This window comes from Aulostomus chinensis, chromosome 1 (genome assembly GCF_037954235.1).
Source record: "Aulostomus chinensis isolate RoL2024-O1b breed Wild chromosome 1, RoL_Achi_v1.0, whole genome shotgun sequence".
In the NCBI taxonomy this organism is placed as follows: domain Eukaryota; kingdom Metazoa; phylum Chordata; class Actinopteri; order Syngnathiformes; family Aulostomidae; genus Aulostomus; species Aulostomus chinensis.
In genome coordinates this window covers 37,202,150-37,224,451 of record NC_141320.1, presented here as the reverse complement: position 1 = coordinate 37,224,451, position 22,302 = coordinate 37,202,150, and the positions used below count along the sequence as shown (strand labels likewise).

Below are 22,302 nucleotides of genomic sequence, written 5' to 3'. Positions count from 1 at the left end.
CACATCATTGAAATTTTCTGTTATACAAATGAACGTGTTGACTCTTTTTGTATAAGCCCTGCCACTGAGGTCCCCAACATGAGCTGGAGTTGGGAATCTTGAACTGAACCTGGTATCACAGCGACACCTGTTGCTGCAAAATGGAACAGCAACATTGAACCAAGTACAGGATTGGAGGGAGACTGATGGTCTCTGTTTGGGTTTTTGAAGGACAAGGAGGGTGTGGGTTCAAGCTGGATTCTCAGAGACTATTTCCTCTGCTACTCTTACGTCCACTTCTGTCAACGTGCAGACATCTTTCTCGTTTCTGCGTACTTCAGGTGACAGCAGAGCTGCTGAGATGGCTGGTTGCTGCTGGAGGAAACGGTCCAGGATCTCCAGTGAGCTATTCCAACGTGTCACCACGTCAATCACCATCTTGTGCTCAGGAAGCTCCAGCACCCTTTGCTTCTCACTGAGGATGTGGCTCGCCGTAGAGCTACGGTGAAAAAATGCAGCGATGCGTCTGACTCTGCCGAGCAAGCGTGCAGCTGTAGGGACTTAAATTAAGAAGGTGTGCAAAGCAACCAATGTGCAACAAGCCCGTCATCTCCGCAGCGCGGACAATATTTGCTGCTGAGTTTTCTCGCTGTGTGGCTGGTTTCCACGGCTCTGGTTTGAAGAACATGGCATGCGAGGATCCAGTCGCTAATGTAGTGAGCTGTAATGGTCAGATATGAATGATGATGTCATCAGGGCTTTGACAGTAGCTAGAATTCTGTCTTTGATCTCAGGAGGACATGAAAGAAAGACAATTGAGGAAAGTAGAAGAGAGCATGGCAGCATGATGGTGCAGTGGTGAGCACTGTGGCCTCACAGCAAGAAGGTTCTGGGTTTGAGTCCAGGCTCGGGTGGGGAATCTTTCTGTGTAGAGCCTGCATGTTCTCCCCATGAATGCATGGGTTCTTTCCAGGTACTCCAGCTTCTTCCCACCGTCCAAAGACGTGTAATTGGGGACGAGGCTGATTGATACTCTAAATTGACCGTAGGTATGAATGTGAGTGTGAATGGTTGTTCGTCTCTGTATGCTGACCCTGTGATGGACTGGTGACCTGTCCAGGGTGAACCCCACCTCTGGCCTGTAGATGCTGGGATAGGCTCCACCCCCCTCGACCATCAATGTAGGTCTTTTGTTAATTTCATGCCACATGAAATTATTATTGGTCAGTTTTCTAGCGACTGTCTCACAGCGTCAAGACAAGAACACTTCTACTTTTGATGATGACAGTTTGTTCAACACTAAACTTCATCTAGTACCATGTTGTCAAACACTGGAACCTCCACAGCACCTGAACAGGGACTTGAACCCTGGACCCTCACATTAAAAGTCTGATGCTCTACCGTCTGAGCTCCTCAGGCTCTTTCTACAGCATTGAGACAGGAACAGAAACACCTGTGAAGGTCAAACTGATGCTTTCTTGACTTGTTCAGTCCTCCATGTTGAAGTCCACCAGGCTTTTGATTGGCTCTGATTCTCTGTGGCAAAATCCAACAAGAGGCTCCAAAATGTCCTGAATGTCACAAGAATGCACAGGACAAGATGTTAGTTTCCTTCATGTCTGCAGTTCCTCCACTGGAAAGTAAAGTCAATGCTGCTCCTCTGCTGAAACCTGGGATCGGACCAGGGACCTTTAGATCTTCAGTCTAAGGCTCTCCCAACTGAGCTGGTTCAGTTCTGAGTGAGGGCCCTGCTTCTCTCATTTATAATCTCTTCCACTCTCACTGGACCTTAGAGAGGATTGGAGCTTCTGAAGTCCTGACACATTGAACAGTTCTCCAGCACCATTTTTGATGAAGGTCTGGATCACACCAGCCTTTTTTGTTTGACTTCTTCCAGTTGCCTCAACATTGTGTGAGCCAATAATTCCACATCTGTACCAGACACACCTCTGGTTGGTGGGTTGATGGATCTTTCTGTTCTAACAGTGTCTTTTATCTTGCTTTTATCTTTTCTATCTTTTCTTTGTATCTGCATTCTGTGGTGCACAGTGGCTCTGGAAGAGCGCTCTATCTCACTATTGTCATTGTACCCCCCCCCCCCCCCCGTACAACGAAAATAAAAGATTCTGATTCCGATTCTGACACACACGAACACACACACACACACACACACACACACACACACACACACACACACACACACACACACGCGTGTATCAACATGATGTTCCGAATGTTTCACTGTCTGTGGTTGTCCAGCTCTCCTTGCCTCTTCACTGTCATTGTCAGAACTCGGAGCAGTCTTCCTCTCCAGGTGATGTCTCTGAGTGATGATGATTGCTGTCTGTTCAACCAGCTTCATTTGTTGATATCTGAGAAGGACTGAAGACAGCAAAGTGTGCTGATTGGCCAACAACCCCTCACAGGTCAAAGGTCACTGCTCTGAGGCGGACCAGTTTACTGTAACAGTGGTGGCACCATCCACTGCTGGCGCTCTCTTCAGTGCTTCTTGTTTCTGCCCTTTGTGTGTGAGCTCCTAGAGCAGCTGGTCCGGCTCCTCCCCTTTTCTTTTCTATTCCACAAATTTATTTTTTTGATTTTCTGTTTTTGTAATTCATCATCGATCTCGGCTCACGGTCGCTACACTCTTGACCTCCTGTGAGCCTTGAAGAGAGAGAAGCCACCTTTGTGTCGGAGAAGAGCAGCTTAGTCCAGGCAGCCAGCAGCCTGAGACCAGAGGGTAGCCCATCAACGCGCTTCCCTTCTTCATCGAGCGAATCTCAGCGGGAGCCACGGTCGACGAGGTGGAGGCTTTGGAGGCCGTCCTCCCACCAGTTCGTTGGAGAGGCGTCGTACATCGATGGGAGAATCCAGCTGAGAACGTCAGCCGGTTACGTTGGTTTTCACCGATTCAGGCCTGGACTCCTGTCTCGCTGCCAAACTCCGCCTGACTCCGTAGAGCTGGTCAGCCTCCACTCAGTCCTCTTCATTTGGTTGGAGGTCACTATCGTTCATCCTACACACCTTTCCACCTGCCTCTTAGCCGTCTACTTGAAGCTCAGATAAATCCAGGCTAATTCATACCTGCTACTCAATATGGGCCTTAATTACTCTGCTGGAATTATCACTCTGTCTTAAGGGTTTTCTTAATTGTATTAAATCCTCTTTAATTTCCAAGAAGTCTTCCAACTCATTCATTCATGCAAGCCACTGATCCACAAGAACTCATTGATGAGCTTCAACCTGAGACTGATTGTTTCTCGTTGGACGAGACACCCATTCAATGAGACTCATTGTCAGTCCATTGAAATCTACTGGTGTTCCTGGTGAGTTGATTTAACAACATGAGCTGACAGAATCTACGTTCAGGTAGGAACCACCACATCCAGGGGTCTGGACCTTTGAGCAGGCAGAGCCATCAAAGTAGCAGACTAAGCTAGCAGACATTAGCATTGAGAAGAAACTGATACCTGAGCCTACTTTTGGGTCTGGTCAGGTGATGACACAATAATATGACATCATTGTCAGACTGACGCCTGCTCAACACTGACCAAACGCCGCCCTATTGCATTGTGGGAAATTTCTGCTTGGCTCGCGTCCATCAAAACACACAAAGAAATTTCTCCAGAATCAGGATTGACAGTGGATACAATTGAGTCCACACTGGTTTTTCATTCTGAGTCGGGTGCAGGTGTGGAATTTCAGACACAGTCTGTGTTTGTGTTGTTCATTCAGTGATTTTTCTTACAATTCCCAATCAAAGCCCCACATTGCTGATGAACTCAAAATGATGCTAACAGTAATGTAGTGATAGTTGCTAATAAACTAAGTGATGCTGACAGTCATGTGGTTAGAGTTTCGATTAACCTCAAAGTAATGCGACAGTGATTTCAGAAGAATTGCTAATGATCTCAAAATGATGCGACAGTGATGTCGTAAGAATTGCTAATAAACTCAAAACGATGCAAACAGTAATGTAGTGATAGTTGCTAATAAACTCAGTGATGCTTACAGTCATGTAGTAAGTGTTTCGAACAACCTCAAAATGATGCTGACAGTCATGTAGTCAGAGTTGCTAAAAACCACAAAATAATGCGACTGTGATGTCGGAAGAATTCCTCATGATCTCAAAATGATGCGACGGTAATCTAGTAAAAGCTGCTAATAAATTCAAAATGATGCTAACAGTAATTTAGTGAAAGTTTCGAATAACCTCAAAGTGATGCTGACAGTCATGTGGTTAGAGTTTCGAGTAACCTAAAAATGATGCGGACAGTAATGTATTAAGAGTTGCTAATAACCTCAAAATAATGCGACAGTGATTTTAGAAGAATTGCTAATGAACTCAAAATGATGCTAACAGTAATGTAGTGATAGTTGCTAATAAACTCAGTGATACTTACAATAATGTAGTAAGTGTTTCGAACTCCCTCAAAATGATGCTGACAGTCATGTAGTAAGAGTTGCTACTAAACTCAAAATAATGCGACAGTGATGTCAGAAGAGTTGGTAATGAAGTCAAAATGATGCTACAGTGATGTAGTAAGAGATGCTAAAAAACTAAGAATGATGCTGACGGTAATGTAGGAAGAGTTGAAACTAACGTTAAAATGATGCTACACTGATGTCATAAGAATTGCTAATAAACTCAAAATGATGCTGACAGTCATGTAGTGATAGTTGCTAATAAACTCAGTGATGCTTACAGTAACGTAGTAAGTGTTTCGAATAACCTCAAAGTGAAGCTGACAGTCATGTAGTAAGAGTTGCTACTAACCTCAAAATAATGCTACAGTGATGTCGTAAGAATTGCTAATGATCTCAAAATGATGCTAACAGTGATGCCGGAAGAATTGTTAATGAATTCAAGAATGATGCTGACAGTAATGCAGTGATAGTTGCTAATAAACTCAAAGTGATGCTGACAGTAATTTATTAAGAGTTGCTACAAACCTTAAAATAATGACACAGTAATGTAGTAAGAGTTGCTATGAAACTAAAAATAATGCGACAGTGATGTAAGAAGAATTGCTAATGATCTCAAAATGATGCGACAGTGATGTCGTAAGAATTGAGAGTCCGGGTTTTCCAAGTTGATCTCCTCCCACGCATGAATTCTCTGGTATCATTCCACTTACTGCGAAGACGAGCCGTGGATGTATTGTCCTGAGCCCAGGGCTTGTCAGATACCATGACCCTCAACTAAATGTGGCAGAAACCCTGCCCTCTTCATTTAGGGCTGGAAGGTGTGAGAGATACTGGGAGCTCATCGAGGCTACGTCCTCCGCGGTCTCCTCAGGCTGGCCAGCACAAGAGGAGACTGCCAACTGGCCGGGACAGGCAGTCACCGTTGTTGTTGCTGCCGTCGTCGGCCTTTCTTTCTTTCTTTCGTTTTTTCACACGATCACAGGGGAGAGCGCGGACGCAGTCCCCCACTGACAGAAATTATGCAGTTGAGATTCCCACATTTGGGGAATTCACCAGGGTCAGCACAGCCCCAGTGCAATGGCTGAGCCTCACCCGGGGAGAACCACCTTGCTGATCATGGTATCTCCCCTGCCAGGTAAGTATGACTCGCTGAGCTTAGGAACAGACATGAGCTCCAGGGACACAGCCTTCTGACTGACAGGCAGGGAGGCCGACACAGCGCCTGATCTTTCCTACCTTGTGCCAATCTGTTGCGTGCGCAGCCCCCTTTGTTTCTCACAACGATGCCAGATGTCGGATATCCCAAGCCCGGGAAGCTCGACCGATGCCGTTTTCAAGGCTGACCTTCTCGCTGGGGGCACCAGCGTGGCCTCTAACCGCACGCATCGTGCCCCGCAGTAAAAAAAAACAATCTCCGTCCGCTTTCACCCTTGGATGGAGCGTCGCGACCATGAGAGCTGTCAACGCAAGCGGCCCAATTCCGAAAGACTGAAGGCAGCAAGCTGGGGTTTCACATTTCAACATCAAGTTCACAACCCATCTCTGGGCAAAACAGGCACATTGAAGGTTCAGGTCTTTCAGAGTGCATTCCAAAGCCTTTTGGGAAAGGCTCCGAGAGCAGTGCCGTCAGCGGACCTCCATCCTTATCTGGAGTGCAAACGGAGCCACAACTTGACGCCCAGCGGCAGCGCGGGCGGAAATCCAGCCCCGGCCTCATGTGCAGCACTCGAGAGTTGGCCTGAAGAGCACGGGATTTTCTCCTGACAAAAGGGGAGGGGCCCGCACTGTTCCTGGAAGGCCATTGCGGCCGCAGGTTGAGAAAAAGCTGCAGGGCAGGAGGAGAACCCTGGTCCGGTTTTGGGTGGAGCAGGTGAGCGAGTGCCTGGCGGAGGCTTGTTTTATTTCCGACAAGAAATGCGGGGCATTGCACCACTCCTGGAAATACTGCAACACCAGGTTGATGCGTGGAAAGGACGGAGCAAGCTCCCGTTCCATCTCCCTGTTCCAAAAAGCAATTTAATATATGGTTCCCGGATAGGGAACGTACCAGATATTAAACTGATAAGAACAGATACTACACTTGATCTTAGCCAAAAGGCCGAGAAGCGATGCCTGTCAGCCACCCGACGTGAGAGCCAGCACCCCCGGTACAGCCAATCCCGGCCGCGGCTGTGGGCAGGAACTGCAACATTTTGGGTGGCGACACAAAATGCAGTGCCATAAACACTACATCTGGCACACTGGTTGTCCCCACTGCTATCCAAAGCAAAGGCAATCGGTGCCTTCACCCTGCTATGCTAGTGGGGCGACTCAAAGTAAAACAAAGCAGTGTTCAAAGCCACAAGCCAGCGACTCATCCTGGACTCGGGGTTTTCCAAGTTGATCTCCTCCCATGCATGAATTCTCTGGTATCATTCCACTTACTGCGAAGACGAGCCGTGGATGTATTGTCCTGAGCCCAGGGCTTGTCGGACACCATGACCCTCAACTAAATGTGGCAGAAACCCTGCCCTCTTCATTTAGGGCTGGAAGGTGTGAGAGATACTGGGAGCTCATCGAGGCTACGTCCTCCGCGGTCTCCTCAGGCTGGTCAGCATAAGAGGAGACCGCCAACTGGCCGGGACAGGCAGTCACCGTTGTTGTTGCCGCCGTCGTCGGCCTTTCTTTCTTTCTTTCGTTTTTTCACACGATCACAGGGGAGAGCGCGGACGCAGTCCCCCACTGACAGAAATTATGCAGTTGAGATTCCCACATTTGGGGAATTCACAAGGGTATCCAAAGCCCGGGAAGCTCGGCCGATGCCGTTTTCAAGGCTCACCTTCTCGCTCGGGGAACCAGCGTGGCCTCGAACCGCATTAGAATTGCTAATGAACTCAAAATGATGCTAAAAGTAATGTTGTGAAAGTTTCGAATAACCTCAAAGTAATGCTGACAGTCATGTAGTAAGAGTTGCTACGAAACTCAAAATAATGCGACAGTGATGTCGTAAGAATTGATAATGATCTCAAAATGATGCGACAGTGATGTCGTAAGAATTGCTAATAAACTCAAAATGATACTAACAGTAATGTAGTGAAAGTTTCGAATAACCTCGAAGTGATGCTGACAGTCATGTGGTTAGAGCTGCGAGTAACCTAAAAATGATGATGACAGTGATGTCGTAAGAATTGCTATTGAACTCAAAACGATGCTAACAGTAACGTGGTGATAGTTGCTAATAAAATCAGTGATGCTGACAGTAATGTAGTAATAGTTGCTAATAACCTCAAAATGATGCGACAGTGATGTCGTAAGAATTGCTAATGAACTCAAAATGATGCGACAGTGATGTCAGAAGAATTGCAAATGAACTCAAAATGATGCTGACGGTAATCTAGTAAGAGTTGCTAAAAAAACTCAAAATAATGCGAATGTGATGTCGTAAGAATTGCTAATAAAGTCAAAATAATACTGACATTATTGTAGTAATAGTTGCTACGAACCTCAAAATGATGCTACAGTGAGGTCGTAAAGATTGCTAATAAACTCAAAATGATGCTACAGTGATGTAGGAAGAATTGTTAATTAAAGAATGATGCTGATGGTAATGTTGTGAGAGTTGCGAAAAACCTCAATATGATGATTACAATAATGTCGTAAGAATTCCTAATGAACTCAAAATGATGCTACAGTGATGTTCTAAGGATTGCTAATAAACTCAAAATGATGCTAACAGTAATGTAGTGATAGTTGCTAACAAAGTCAAAGTGATGCTGACAGTAATGTAGTGAAAGTTTCGAATAACCTCAAAGTGATGCTGACAGTCTTGTAGTAAGAGTTGCTACGAACCTCAAAATGATGCTCCAGTGATGTAGTGAGAGTTGCTTAAAACCTTAAAATGATGCTGACAGTGATGTAGTGAGAGTTGCTACAAAGCTCAAAATGATGCTACAGTGATGTGGTGAGAGTTGATAGTAATTTCAAAATCACGCTTAAGTGATGTAATGAGAGTTGCTACTTTCCTAAGAAATGATGCTACAGTGATGTGGTGAGAGTTGCTACGAATCCCAAAATGATGCTACAGTAATGTCGCGAGAGTTGCGACTATCCTCATAATTATGCGACAGTGACGTACTGAGGGATGCTATTTACCTAAGAAATGATGCTACAGTGATGTGGTGAGAGTTGCTACAAATGTCCAAATGATGCTAGAGTGATGTAATGAGAGTTGCTACTAACCTAAGAAATGATGCTACAGTGATGTGGTGAGAGTTGCTACTTACCTAAGAAATGATGCTACAGTGATGTGGTGAGAGTTGCGACTATCCTCAAAATGATGCTACAGTGATGTGGTGAGAGTTGCTACTTACCGAAGAAATGATGCTACAGTGATGAGGTGAGATTTGCTACGAACCTCAAAATAATGCTACAGTGATGTCGTGAGAGTTGCGACTATCCTCAAAATGATGCGACAGTGATGTGGTGAGAGTTGCGAGGAACCTCAAAATGATGCTACAGTGATGTAGTGAGAGTTGCTACGAATCTCAAAATGATGCTGACAGTGATGTCGTGAGAGTTGCTACGATCCTCAAAATGATGCTAAAGTGATGTAATGAGAGTTGCTAAAAACCTAAGAAGTGATGCTACAGTGATGTGGTGAGAGTTGATAGTAATTTCAAAATAATGCTAAAGCAGTGTAATGAGAGTTGCTACTTCCCTAAGAAATGATGCTACAGTGATGTAGTGAGAGTTGCTACGAACCGCAAAATGATGCTACAGTGATATAATGAGGTTTGCTATTTACCTAAGAAATGATGCTACAGTGATGTGGTGAGAGTTTCTACAAAGCTCAAAATGATACTGAGAGTAATGTAGTGAGTTGCTACGAATTTCAAAATGATGCTAAAGTGATGAAATGAGAGTTGCTAATAACCTCAAAATGATGCTACAGTGATGTAGTGAGAGTTGCTACCAACCTCAAAATGATGCTGATAGTGATGAAGTGAGAGTTGCTAAAAATCTCAAAATGATGCTATCAGTAATGTTGTGACAGTTGCTAAAAACCTCAAACTGATGCTACAGTGATGTAGTGAGAGTTGCTACTAATCTCAAAATGATGCTGACAGTGATGTAATGAGAGTTGCTACTAACCTAAGAAATGATGCTCCAGTGATGTCGTGAGAGTTACTAAGAACCGCAAGATGATGCAACAGTAATGTCGTCAGAGTTGCTACGATGCTCAAATGATGCTACAGTGATGTAATAAGAATTGCCACTAACCAAACAAATGATGCTACAGTGATGTAGTGAGAGTTGCGAAAAACCTCAAAATGATGCAACAATAATGTAGTGAGAGTTGCGACGAACCTCAAAATGATGCTGATAGTGATGTCATGAGAGTTTCTACGAACCTCAAAATGATGCTAAAGTGATGTAATGAGAGTTGCTACTAACCTAAGAAATGATGCTACAGTGATGTGGTGAGAATTCTACGAACCTCAAAATGATGCTGACAGTAATGTAGTGAGAATTGCTACGAACCTTTAAATGATTCGACAGTGGTGTAGTCAGAGTTACTACTATCCTCAAAATGATGCTTCAGTGATGTAGTAAGAGTTGCTACTATCCTCCAAATGATGCTACAGTGATGTGGTGCGAGTTGCTTCAAATCTCAAAATGATGCTCCAGTGATGCAGTAAGAGTTGCTTAAAACCTTAAAATGATGCCACAGTGATGGGGTGAGAGTTGCTACTAATCTCAAAATGATGCTAAAGTGATGCAGTAAGAGTTGCTTAAAACCTTAAAATGATGCTGACAGTCATGTAGTGAGAGTTGCTTAAAATCTCAAAATAATGCGACAGTGATGTGGTGAGAGTTGCTACTAGCCTTCAAATGATGCTACAATGATGTAGTGAGAGTTGCTTAAAATCTCAAAATGATGTGACAGTGATGTAGTGAGAGTTGCTAAAAACCTCAAAATGATGCTGACAGTAATGTGGTGAGAGTTGCTAAAAACCTCAAAATGATGCTCCAGTGATGTAGTGAGAGTTGCTACTAATCTAAAAAATAATGCCAAAGTGATGTAGTGAGAGTTGCTTTAAATCTCAAAATGATGCTCCAGTGATGCAGTAAGAGTTGCTTAAAATCTCAAAATGATGCAACAGTGATGTGGTGAGAGTTGCTACTATCCTCCAAATGATGCTACAGTCATGTAGTGAGAGTTGCTAAGAACCTAAAAATGATGCTACAGTGATGTAGTGAGAGTTGCTAAAAACCTCAAAATGATGCTGACAGTAATGTAGTGAGAGTTGCTACGAATCTCAAAATGATGCTACAGTAATGTAGTAAGAGTTGCGAAAAATCTCAAAATGATGCTACAGTGATGTAATGAGAGTTGCTAAAATCCTAAAAATGATGCTACAGTGATGTAGTGAGAGTTGCTACGGACCTGAAAATGATGCTACAGTGATGTGGTGAGAGTTTCTTAAAATCTCAAAATGATGCGACAGTGATGTGGTGAGAGTTGCTACGATCCTAAAAATGATGCTACAGTAATGTATTAGGTTGACTAAAAACCTCAAAATGATGCTCCAGTGATGCAGTAAGAGTTGCTTAAAACCTTTAAAAATGATGCTGACAGTCATGTCGTGAGAGTTGCTACTATCCTCCAAATGATGCTACAGTGATGTCGTGAGAGTTGCTAAAAATCTCAAAATGATGTGACAGTGATGTGGGAAGAGTTGCTAAAAACCTCAAAATGATGCTGCAGTGATGTAGTGAGAGTTGCTACTAATCTCAAAATGATGCTAAAGTGATGCAGTAAGAGTTGCTTAAAACCTTAAAATGATGCTGACAGTCATGTAGTGAGAGTTGCTTAAAATCTCAAAATGATGCGACAGTGATGTGGTGAGAGTTGCTACTATCCTTCAAATGATGCTACAATGATGTAGTGAGAGTTGCTTAAAATCTCAAAATGATTTGACAGTGATGTAGTGAGAGTTGCTAAAAACCTCAAAATGATGCTGACAGTAATGTGGTGAGAGTTGCTAAAAACCTCAAAATGATGCTCCAGTGATGTAGTGAGAGTTGCTACTAATCTAAAAAATGATGCTAAAGTGATGAAGTGAGAGTTGCTTCAAATCTCAAAATGATGCTCCAGTGATGCAGTAAGAGTTGCTTAAAACCTTAAAATGATGCTGACAGTCATGTAGTGAGAGTTGCTTAAAATTTCAAAATGATGTGACAGTGATGTGGTGAGAGTTGCTACTATCCTCCAAATGATGCTACAGTGATGTAGTGAGAGTTGCTACGGACCTGAAAATGATGCTCCAGTGATGCAGTAAGAGTTGCTAAAAAACCTCAAAATGAGTCTGACAGTCATGTAGTGAGAGTTGCTAAGAACCTAAAAATGATGCTACAGTGATGTAGTGAGAGTTGCCACGAACCTCAAAATGATGCACCAGTAATGTAGTGAGAGTTGCTCCGAACCTAAAAATGATGCGACAGTAATGTGGTAAGAGTTGCTAAAAATCTCAAAATGATGCTAAAGTGATGTAGTGAGAGTGGAAAAAAAAAATCAAAATAATGCTGTCAGTAATGGAGTGAGAGTTGCTACGACCCTCAAAATGATGCTACAGTGATGTAGTGAGAGTTGCTAAAAACCTCAAAATGATGCTACAGTGATACAGTGAGAGTTGCTAAAAACCTCAAAATGATGCTGACAGTAATGAGGTGAGAGTTGCTACAAATCTCAAAATGATGCTACAGTAATGTGGTAAGAGTTGCGAAAAATTTTAAAAATGATGCTGAAGTGATGTGGTGAGAGTTGCTAAAATCCTAAAAATGATGCAACAGTAATGTAGTGAGAGTTGCTACGAACCTCAAAATGATGCTACAGTAATGTGGTGAGAGTTGCTTAAAACCTCAAAATGATGCTACAGTGATGTAGTGAGAGTTGCTATGGACCTGAAAATGATGCTCCAGTGATGCAGAAAGAGTTGCTTAAAACCTCAAAATGATGCTACAGTGATGTGGTGAGAGTTTCTTAAAATCTCAAAATGATTCGACAGTGATGTGGTAAGAGTTGCGAAAGACCTCAAAATGATGCTGACAGTAATGTGGTGAGAGTTGCTAAAAATCTCAAAATGATGCTAGAGTGATATAGTGAGAGTTGCTACGAACCTCAAAATGATGCTAAAGTAATGTCGTGAGAGTTGCTACTATCCTCGAAATGATGCTACAGTGATGTGGTGAGAGTTGCTACGAACCTCAAAATGATGCTCCAGTGATGTGGTGAGAGTTGCTACTATCCTCCAAATGATGCGACAGTAATGTGGTAAGAGTTGCTAAAAATCTCAAAATGATGCTAAAGTGATGTGTTGAGATTGAAAAAAAAATCAAAATGATGCTGTCAGTAATGCAGTGAGAGTTGCTACGACCCTCAAAATGATGCTACAGTGATGTAGTGAGAGTTGCTAAAAACCTCTTAATGATGCTACAGTGATACAGTGAGAGTTGCTACTCATCTAAGAAATGATGCTAAAGTGATGTAGTGAGAGTTGCTTCAAATCTCAAAATGATGCTGACAGTAATGTGGTGAGAGTTGCTAAAAACCTCAAAATGATGCTCCAGTGATGTAGTGAGAGTTGCTACTAATCTAAAAAATGATGCTAAAGTGATGTAGTGAGAGTTGCTTCAAATCTCAAAATGATGCTCCAGTGATGCAGTAAGAGTTGCTTAAAACCTTAAAATGATGCTGACAGTCATTTAGTGAGAGTTGCTTAAAATCTCAAAATGATGCTACAGTGATGTGGTGAGAGTTGCTACTATCCTCCAAATGATGCTACAGTGATGTAGTGAGAGTTGCTACGGACCTGAAAATGATGCTCCAGTGATGCAGTAAGAGTTGCTTAAAACCTCAAAATGAGTCTGACAGTCATGTAGTGAGAGTTGCAAAGAACCTAAAAATGATGCTACAGTCATGTAGTGAGAGTTGCTAAAAACCTCAAAATGATGCTGACAGTAATGTAGTGAGAGTTGCTACGAATCTCAAAATGATGCTACAGTAATGTGGTAAGAGTTGCGAAAAATCTCAAAATGATGCTGAAGTGATGTGGTGAGAGTTGCTAAAATCCTAAAAATGATGCAACAGTAATGTAGTGAGAGTTGCTACGAACCTCAAAATGATGCTACGGTAATGTGGTGAGAGTTGCTTAAAACCTCAAAATGATGCTACAGTGATGTAGTGAGAGTTGCTACGGACCTGAAAATGATGCTCCAGTGATGCAGTAAGAGTTGCTTAAAACCTCAAAATGATGCTACAGTGATGTGGTGAGAGTTTCTTAAAATCTCAAAATGATGCGACAGTGATGTGGTAAGAGTTGCGAAAGACCTCAAAATGATGCTGACAGTAATGTGGTGAGAGTTGCTAAAAATCTCAAAATGATGCTAAAGTGATATAGTGAGAGTTGCTACGAACCTCAAAATGATGCTCCAGTGATGTGGTGAGAGTTGCTACTATCCTCCAAATGATGCTACAGTGATGTAGTGAGAGTTGCTTAAAATCTCAAATGATGCAACAGTGATGTAGTGAGAGTTGCTACGATCCTCAAAATGATGCTACAGTAATGTATTAGGTGGCTAAAACCTCAAAATGATGCTACAGTGATGTAGTGAGAGTTGCTATGGACCTGAAAATGATGCTCCAGTGATGCAGTAAGAGTTGCTTAAAACCTCAAATTGATGCTACAGTGATGTGGTGAGAGTTTCTTAAAATCTCAAAATGATGCGACAGTGATGTGGTAAGAGTTGCGAAAGACCTCAAAATGATGCTGACAGTAATGTGGTGAGAGTTGCTAAAAATCTCAAAATGATGCTAAAGTGATATAGTGAGAGTTGCTACGAACCTCAAAATGATGCTCCAGTGATGTGGTGAGAGTTGCAACTATCCTCCAAATGATGCGACAGTAATGTGGTAAGAGTTGCTAAAAACCTCTTAATGATGCTAAAGTGATGTGTTGAGAGTTGAAAAAAAAATCAAAATGATGCTGTCAGTAATGTAGTGAGAGTTGCTACGGACCTCAAAATGATGCTCCAGTGATGCAGTAAGAGTTGCTTAAAACCTCAAAATGATGCTACAGTGATGTGGTGAGAGTTGATAGTAATTTCAAAATCATGCCAAAGTGATGTAATGAGAGTTGCTACTTACTTAAGAAATGATGCTACAGTGATGTGGTGAGAGTTGCTACGAACCTCAAAATGATGCTTCAGTGATGTGGTGAGAGTTGCTACTTACTTAAGAAATGATGCTACAGTGATGTGGTGAGAGTTGCTACGAACCTCAAAATGATTCTACAGTGATGTAGTGAGAGTTGCTACGATCCTCAAAATGATGCTACAGTAATGTATTAGGTTGACTAAAAACCTCAAAATGATGCTCCAGTGATGCAGTAAGAGTTGCTTAAAACCTTTAAAAATGATGCTGACAGTCATGTAATGAGAGTTGCTACTATCCTCCAAATGATGCTACAGTGATGTCGTGAGAGTTGCTAAAAATCTCAAAATGATGCTGCAGTGATGTGGTAATAGTTGCTAAAAACCTCAAAATGATGCTGCAGTGATGTAGTGACAGTTGCTACTAATCTAAGAAATGATGCTAAAGTGATGTGGTGAGAGTTGCTTCAAATCTCAAAATGATGCTCCAGTGATGCAGTAAGAGTTGCTTAAAACCTTAAAATGATGCCACAGTGATGGGGTGAGAGTTGCTACTAATCTCAAAATGATGCTAAAGTGATGCAGTAAGAGTTGCTTAAAACCTTAAAATGATGCTGACAGTCATGTAGTGAGAGTTGCTTAAAATCTCAAAATGATGCGACAGTGATGTGGTGAGAGTTGCTACTATCCTTCAAATGATGCTACAATGATGTAGTGAGAGTTGCTTAAAATCTCAAAATGATGTGACAGTGATGTAGTGAGAGTTGCTAAAAACCTAAAAATGATGCTGACAGTAATGTAGTGAGAGTTGCTACTAATCTAAAAAATGATGCTAAAGTGATGTAGTGAGAGTTGCTTCAAATCTCAAAATGATGCTCCAGTGATGCAGTAAGAGTTGCTTAAAACCTTAAAATGATGCTGACAGTCATGTAGTGAGAGTTGCTTAAAATCTCAAAATGATGCGACAGTGATGTGGTGAGAGTTGCTACTATCCTCCAAATGATGCTACAGTGATGTAGTGACAGTTGGTACGGACCTGAAAATGATGCTCCAGTGATGCAGTAAGAGTTGCTTAAAACCTCAAAATGAGTCTGACAGTCATGTAGTGAGAGTTGCTAAGAACCTAAAAATGATGCTACAGTGATGTAGTGAGAGTTGCAACGAACCTCAAAATTATGCTGACAGTAATGTAGTGAGAGTTGCTACGAATCTCAAAATGATGCTACAGTGATGTAGTGAGAGTTGCTTCTATCCTCCAAATGATGCTACAGTGATGTAGTGACAGTTGCTTAAAATCTCAAATGATGCTACAGTGATGTAGTGAGAGTTGCTACGGACCTCAAAATGATGCTCCAGTGATGCAGTAAGAGTTGCTTAAAACCTCAAAATGATGCTGACAGTAATGTAGTGAGAGTTGTTAAGAACCTCAAAATCATGCCAAAGTGATTTAATGAGAGTTGCTACTTACTTAAGAAATGATGCTACAGTAATGTGGTGAGAGTTGCTACGAACCTCAAAATGATGCTACAGTAATGTGGTGAGAGTTGCTACGAACCTCAAAATGATTCTACAGTGATGTAGTGAGAGTTGCTACGATCCTCAAGATGATGCTACAGTAATGTATTAGGTTGACTAAAAACCTCAAAATGATGCTCCAGTGATGCAGTAAGAGTTGCTTAAAACCTTTAAAAATGATGCTGACAGTCATGTAATGAGAGTTGCTACTATCCTCCAAATGATGCTACAGTGATTTCGTGAGAGTTGCTAAAAATCTCAAAATGATGTGACAGTGATGTGGTAATAGTTTCAAAAAACTAAAAGTGATGTAGGAAGAGTTGCTAAAAACCTCAAAATGATGCTGCAGTGATGTAGTGACAGTTGCTACTAATCTAAGAAATGATGCTAAAGTGATGTGGTGAGAGTTGCTTCAAATCTCAAAATGATGCTCCAGTGATGCAGTAAGAGTTGCTTAAAACCTTAAAATGATGCCACAGTGATGTGGTGAGAGTTGCTAAAAACCTCAAAATGATGCTGACAGTGATGTAATGAGAGTTGCTACTAACCTAAGGAATGATGCCACAGTGATGGGGTGAGAGTTGCTACTAATCTCAAAATGATGCTAAAGTGATGTAATGAGAGTTGCTACTAACCTAAGAAATGATGCTACAGTGATGTGGTGAGAGTTGCTACTAACCTCAAAATGATGGTGACAGTCATGTAGTGAGACTTGATGCTAACCTTAAAATGATGCTGACAGTGATGTCGTGAGAGTTTCTTTGAACCTCAAAATGATGCTACAGTGATGTAATGAGAGTTGCGACAAACCTAAGAAATGATGCTAACAGTGATGTAGTGATAGTTGCTAAAAACCTAAAAATGAGGCTCCAGTAATGTCGTGAGAGTTGCTACTATCCTCAAAATGATGCTAAAGTACTATGGTGAGAGTTGCTACTAATCTCAAAATGATGCTGAAAGTGATGTCGTCAGAGTTTCTACGAACCTCAAAATGATGCTACAGTGATGTAATGAGAGTTGCTACAAACCTAAGAAATGATGCCACTGTGATGTGGTGATAGTTGCTACTAATCTCAAAATGATGCTAAAGTGATGTAGTGAGAGTTGCTAAAAACCTCAAAATGATGCTGACAGTAATGAGGTGAGAGTTGCTACGAATCTCAAAATGATGCTACAGTAATGTGGTAAGAGTTGCGAAAAATTTTAAAAATGATGCTGAAGTGATATGGTGAGAGTTGCTAAAATCCTAAAAACGATGCAACAGTAATGTAGTGAGAGTTGCTACGAACCTCAAAATGATGCTACAGTAATGTGGTGAGAGTTGCTTAAAACCTCAAAATGATGCTACAGTGATGTAGTGAGAGTTGCTATGGACCTGAAAATGATGCTCCAGTGATGCAGAAAGAGTTGCTTAAAACCTCAAAATGATGCTACAGTGATGTGGTGAGAGTTTCTTAAAATCTCAAAATGATTCGACAGTGATGTGGTAAGAGTTGCGAAAGACCTCAAAATGATGCTGACAGTAATGTGGTGAGAGTTGCTAAAAATCTCAAAATGATGTCAGAGTGATATAGTGAGAGTTGCTACGAACCTCAAAATGATGCTCCAGTGATGTGGTGAGAGTTGCTACTATCCTCCAAATGATGCATCAGTAATGTGGTAAGAGTTGCTAAAAACCTCTTAATGATGCTACAGTGATACAGTGAGAGTTGCTACTCATCTAAGAAATGATGCTAAAGTGATGTAGTGAGAGTTGCTTCAAATCTCAAAATGATGCTGACAGTAATGTGGTGAGAGTTGCTAAAAACCTCAAAATGATGCTCCAGTGATGTAGTGAGAGTTGCTACTAATCTAAAAAATGATGCTAAAGTGATGTAGTGAGAGTTGCTTCAAATCTCAAAATGATGCTCCAGTGATGCATTAAGAGTTGCTTAAAACCTTAAAATGATGCTGACAGTCATTTAGTGAGAGTTGCTTAAAATCTCAAAATGATGCGACAGTGATGTGGTGAGAGTTGCTACTATCCTCCAAATGATGCTACAGTGATGTAGTGAGAGTTGCTACGGACCTGAAAATGATGCTCCAGTGATGTAGTAAGAGTTGCTTAAAACCTCAAAATGAGTCTGACAGTCATGTAGTGAGAGTTGCTAAGAACCTAAAAATGATGCTACAGTGATGTAGTGAGAGTTGCTAAAAACCTCAAAATGATGCTGACAGTAATGTAGTGAGAGTTGCTACGAATCTCAAAATGATGCTACAGTAATGTGGTAAGAGTTGCGAAAAATCTCAAAATGATGCTGAAGTGATGTGGTGAGAGTTGCTAAAATCCTAAAAATGATGCAACAGTAATGTAGTGAGAGTTGCTACGAACCTCAAAATGATGCTACAGTAATGTGGTGAGAGTTGCTTAAAACCTCAAAATGATGCTACAGTGATGTAGTGAGAGTTGCTACGGACCTGAAAATGATGCTACAGTGATGCAGTAAGAGTTGCTTAAAACCTCAAAATGATGCTACAGTGATGTGGTGAGAGTTTCTTAAAATCTCAAAATGATGCTAAAGTGATATAGTGAGAGTTGCTACGAACCTCAAAATGATGCTGACAGTAATGTGGTGAGAGTTGCTAAAAATCTCAAAATGATGCTAAAGTGATATAGTGAGAGTTGCTACGAACCTCAAAATGATGCTCCAGTGATGTGGTGAGAGTTGCTACTATCCTCCAAATGATGCTACAGTGATGTAGTGAGAGTTGCTTAAAATCTCAAATGATGCAACAGTGATGTAGTGAGAGTTGCTACGATCCTCAAAATGATGCTACAGTAATGTATTAGGTTGCTAAAACCTCAAAATGATGCTACAGTGATGTAGTGAGAGTTGCTCCGGACCTGAAAATGATGCTCCAGTGATGCAGTAAGAGTTGCTTAAAACCTCAAAATGAGTCTGACAGTAATGTAGTGAGAGTTGCTACGAATCTCAAAATGATGCTACAGTAATGTGGTAAGAGTTGCTTAAAACCTCAAAATGATGCTACAGTGATGTAGTGAGAGTTGCTACGAATCTCAAAATGATGCTACAGTAATGTGGTAAGAGTTGCGAAAAATCTCAAAATGATGCTGAAGTGATGTGGTGAGAGTTGCTAAAATCCTAAAAATGATGCAACAGTAATGTAGTGAGAGTTGCTACGAACCTCAAAATGATGCTACAGTAATGTGGTGAGAGTTGCTTAAAACCTCAAAATGATGCTACAGTGATGCAGTAAGAGTTGCTTAAAACCTCAAAATGATGCCACAGTGATGTGGTGAGAGTTTCTTCAAATCTCAAAATGATGCGACAGTGATGTGGTAAGAGTTGCGAAAGACCTCAAAATGATGCTGACAGTAATGTAGTGAGAGTTGCTACGAATCTCAAAATGATGCTACAGTAATGTGGTGAGAGTTGTTAAGAACCTCAAAATCATGCCAAAGTGATGTGGTGAGAGTTGCTACGAACCTCAAAATGATGCTACAGTAATGTGGTGAGAGTTGCTACGAACCTCAAAATGATTCTACAGTGATGTAGTGAGAGTTGCTACGATCCTCAAAATGATGCTACAGTGATGTAATGAGAGTTGCTACTAACCTAAGAAATGATGCTACAGTGATGTGGTGAGAGTTGCTACTAACCTCAAAATGATGGTGACAGTCATGTAGTGAGACTTGCTGCTAACCTTAAAATGATGCTGACAGTGATGTCGTGAGAGTTTCTTTGAACCTCAAAATGATGCTACAGTGATGTAATGAGAGTTGCTACTAACCTAAAAATGATGCTAAAGTACTATGGTGAGAGTTGCTACTATCCTCAAAATGATGCTAAAGTACTATGGTGGGAGTTGCTACTAATCTCAAAATGATGCTGAAAGTGATGTCGTCAGAGTTTCTACGAACCTCAAAATGATGCTACAGTGATGTTGTGAGAGTTGCTACTAATCTCAAAATGATGCTAGAGTGATGTGGTGAGAGTTGCCACTAACCTAAAAATGATGCTTACAGTAATGTCGTAAGAGTTGCTACTATCCTCAAAATGATGCTGAAAGTGATGAAGTGAGAGTTGCTACAAACCTCAAAATGATGGTGACAGTCATGTAGTGAGAGTTACTAAAAACCTCAAAAGGATGCTGACAGTAATGTAGTGAGAGTTGCTAAAAACCTGAAAATGATGCTGACAGTGATGTAATGAGAGTTGCTTCGAACATCAAAATGATGCTACAGAGATGTAATGAGAGTTGCTACAAACCTAAGAAATTATGCCACAGTGATGTAGTGATAGTTGCTACTAATCTCAAAATGATGCTAAGGTGATGTTGTGAGAGTTGCTACTAACCTAAAAATGATGCTAAAGTACTATGGTGAGAGTTGCTACTATCCTCAAAATGATGCTAAAGTACTATGGTGGGAGTTGCTACTAATCTCAAAATGATGCTGAAAGTGATGTCGTCAGAGTTTCTACGAACCTCAAAATGATGCTACAGTGATGTTGTGAGAGTTGCTACTAATCTCAAAATGATGCTAGAGTGATGTGGTGAGAGTTGCCACTAACCTAAAAATGATGCTTACAGTAATGTCGTAAGAGTTGCTACTATCCTCAAAATGATGCTGAAAGTGATGAAGTGAGAGTTGCTACAAACCTCAAAATGATGGTGACAGTCATGTAGTGAGAGTTACTAAAAACCTCAAAAGGATGCTGACAGTAATGTAGTGAGAGTTGCTAAAAACCTGAAAATGATGCTGACAGTGATGTAATGAGAGTTGCTTCGAACATCAAAATGATGCTACAGAGATGTAATGAGAGTTGCTACAAACCTAAGAAATTATGCCACAGTGATGTAGTGATAGTTGCTACTAATCTCAAAATGATGCTAAGGTGATGTTGTGAGAGTTGCTACTAACCGAAAAATGATCCTTACAGTGATGTCGTTAGAGTTGATCCTATCCTCCAAAATGATGCTTCAGTAATGTAGTGAGAGTTGCTACTAACCTTAAAATTATGCTAACATTGATGTCGTGAGAGTTGTTACCGACCTCAAAATGATGCTAAAGTGATGTGGTGAGAGTTGCTACTAACCTAAGAAATGATGCTCCACTGATGTAATGAGAGTTGCTACTAACCTAAGAAATGATGCTACAGTAATGTAGTGAGAGTTACTACTAAATTAAAAATGATGGTGACAGTGATGTAATGAGAGTTTCGACGAACCTCAAAATGATGCAACAGTGATGTAATGAGAGTTGCTACTAACCTAAAAATGAGGCTCCAGTGATGTCGTGAGAGTTGCTACTATCCTCAAAATGATGCTACAGTGATGTAATGAGAGTTGCTACAAACCTAATAAATGATGGTGACCGTCATGTAGTGAGAGTTGCTAAAAACCTCAAAAGGATACTGACAGTAATGTAGTATCCTTGCTAAAAACCTGAAAATGATGCTGACAGTGATGTAATGAGAGTTGCTATGAACCTAAGAAATGATGCTGAAGTGATGTAATGAGAGTTGCTATGAACCTAAGAAATGATGCTACAGTGATGTGGTGAGAGTTGCTACTAACCTCAAAATGATGGTGACAAGTCATGTAGTGAGAGTTGCTACGAACCTCAAAATGATGCGAAAGTGATGTAATGAGAGTTGCTACTAATCTCAAAATGATGCTGACAGTGATGTCGTGAGAGTTGCTACTAACCTAAGAAATGATGCTACAGTGATGTGGTGAGAGTTGCTCATGACATCAAAATGATGCTAACAGTCTTGTGAGCTCCATCAAGACCCAGGCCACTATTTGTGGTCATGCATCATTGTGGCTGACCAATGGTCCAACTTCATCAGTCAGTCAGTCAGAGACATTAGCATTTGTCGGCAAGACTAACACTGCTTTAGTTGATTTACCTGTGCAGCCATGTCACGCTCCTCTCGGCCACCTCCACGGTCAGACGCCAGGTTAAACCAGCCAATGGCGTAAGAATCACTCTCAGAATCTGAAGCGCTCGTAGCTGCAGGGTTTTTCCACACAGCTTTTGTTGAGAGACAAAGTCCATCGCTTGATGAACTCTCACCAACAGAAATGTGCAGTTTTCCACTCAGGACAGCTGCTGCATGCTGCTGTTTGTAAAAAGAAGGTCCAGTGGATCCGTTCAGTTCTACATTATTCAGCAGAGAGATG

At 41.4% G+C, this 22,302-nt stretch overlaps 2 non-coding genes across 2 annotated transcripts; both read right to left on the bottom strand.

The window, feature by feature from the left end:
• Positions 1-5,386: 5,386 nt before the first annotated feature.
• Positions 5,387-5,550, bottom strand: LOC147271525 (U1 spliceosomal RNA). Its single transcript, XR_015116684.1, has one exon. It is a non-coding gene; the product is annotated as a U1 spliceosomal RNA (small nuclear RNA).
• Positions 5,551-6,326: 776 nt separating this feature from the next.
• Positions 6,327-6,517, bottom strand: LOC147271524 (U2 spliceosomal RNA). The gene has a single exon (XR_015117059.1). It is a non-coding gene; the product is annotated as a U2 spliceosomal RNA (small nuclear RNA).
• Positions 6,518-22,302: the final 15,785 nt, after the last annotated feature.